Consider the following 2,402-nt stretch of genomic DNA (forward strand, 5'->3'; position numbering starts at 1 on the left):
TTGGGAGCATACGACTTTTCGTATGAATCTGAATTTGTAGAAAAGAAATTTTCAGAGAAAATTGAGTGAAATTATTTGTCACACACGCATTTGCTGATCTCGACGAACTGATTCGAATGGTATATGGATGTTATGTTCTTCCAGCATTTATTGCCGTAAGTAGTTTAAAACAATATAATTAAAAAAAATCTGCCATCATCTGGTTGATATATGTCATATTCGAACGATTATGTTGCCAAAAACGAGCCGTGCCAAAATCGGTCCGAGGCAAATTGTCATGAAAAAGGATGCTGTACACAGTCTTTTTGGTACTTAGAAACAATTGTATGTAACAGAATAAAAAATCGTGTTTTCCGTTGCTCCCAAGCATTTCTTTGCCAGACAGCGCTCAAAACTTCTACTGCTGGAATAGGGGGAAAAGTCGCTTACACAAAAATTTCGATATCTCCGTTAAAAATGGACGGATTTTAACAATCTATGGCTTGTTGGATAGGTATTACCGTGCGGAATCTAAGTCTGAAAACATATTCTGTTTTCAAGGTCAATTGTGACAGATACTGTCAAAAAACTGAAAATTTTGACATAAAACTTCGAATAACTCAAAAAGTAAACATCCGATCTCAAAACCATTCAATAGCGTTTTGGGTGACGGGGAGACCTTTCATTTGCGACTAGTTTGATCAAAATCGGTCCAGCCATCTCTGAGATCTCGACCTCTTAGTTGACAACACACATACAGACACACACACATACACACACACACACACAGACATTTGCTCAGTTCGTCGAGCTGAATCGATTGGTATATGTCATTCGGCCCTCCGGGCCTCGGAAAAATTTTCGAAAGTTTGAGCGAATTCTATACCTATTTTTTATATATATAAAAAAAGGTAAAAAAGGTAAAAAGGAATTTCGTGTGTTGATGAAACACTACTTTTTGATGAAAAAAGGCGGGTGGGTAATGTCAGAGACATAACTGGATGTCGTGAATACGAAAACAACTGACATGCTCCTTAACACTTCCGAATATCAATTGTATGAATTATGCACGCATTACCCTTTTTCACATTTTTCGCAAAAACAAAGAAAGCTTCACTTGATCTCGATTACTGTGAATTTCACACAGCGAAAAGTGCACAAATCTAAGCAAACTATTCTTGATTTGCAGTAAACTGAGGATATTTCCCTACGATTTTGTTGAGAGGCTTGTTTCTACCTGATTTCGTTTGTAGCTTTTTCACTAATGGGCGGTCCTAACGGCTATAAAAATAGCCGCATACAGAATTTTAATGTCGATTATTTCATTTCGGATTTGCATATTTTATTGAAAGAAACTATCAATATGCTGTAGGGATTCGTTTCCAGCATTCAGAAGAGTCAAATTGCGTAATTCTCTACGACATTAAACTCTGGAACATTTTTCGCAAAAAAAGGCTTCACTTGATCTCGATTACTGTGAATTTCACACAGCGAAAAGTGCACAAATCTAAGCAAACTGTTCTTGATTTGCAGTAAACTGAGGATATTTCCCTACGATTTGCGAACAACAAATCCTAATAGTTCTTTAGAAAACTTTTAGAGCCATTAGAACGGCTGATATTGTGCAATGCTCTCCACCGTTGTTTTTTTTTTTCCCAATGCTAATGACTGGCAGCTGTGACGTAATCGCTCTTGTCGAAAGCGTGCAGACGACACAAAACACCTCTGCTCGCAGTGGCGATTGAATCCAAACTGATTGAATTTTTGTTAAGAGATTTCCTTTTATGTGATTTCGTTTGTAGCTTTTTCACTAATGGGCGGTCCTAACGGCTATAAAATTAGCCGCATACAGAATTTTATTGTCGATTATTTCATTTCGGATTTGCATAATATATTGAAAGAAACTATCAATATGCTGTAGGGATTCGTTTCCAGCATTCAGAAGAGTCAAATTGCGTAATTCTCTACGACATTAAACTCTAAAACATTTTTTGCAAAAAAAGGCTTCACTTGATCTCGATTACTGTGAATTTCACACAGCGAAAAGTGCACAAATTCAAGCAAACTGTTCTTGATTTGCAGTAAACTGAGGATATTTCCCTACGATTTGCGAACAACAAATCCTAATAGTTCTTTAGAAAACTTTTAGAGCCATTAGAACGGCTGATATTGTGCAATGCTCTCCACCGTTGTTTTTTTCCCACTGCTAATGACTGGCAACTGTGACGTAATCGCTGTTGTCGAAAGCGTGCAGACGACACAAAACACATCTGCTCGCAGTGGTGATTGAATCCAAACTGATTGAATTTTTGTTAAGAGATTTCCTTTTATGTGATTTCGTTTGTAGCTTTTTCACTAATGGGCGGTCCTAACGGCTATAAAAATAGCCGCATACAGAATTTTATTGTCGATTATTTCATTTC

The sequence above is a fragment of the Malaya genurostris genome, chromosome 2 (assembly GCF_030247185.1).
Source record: "Malaya genurostris strain Urasoe2022 chromosome 2, Malgen_1.1, whole genome shotgun sequence".
Lineage (NCBI taxonomy): Eukaryota > Metazoa > Arthropoda > Insecta > Diptera > Culicidae > Malaya > Malaya genurostris.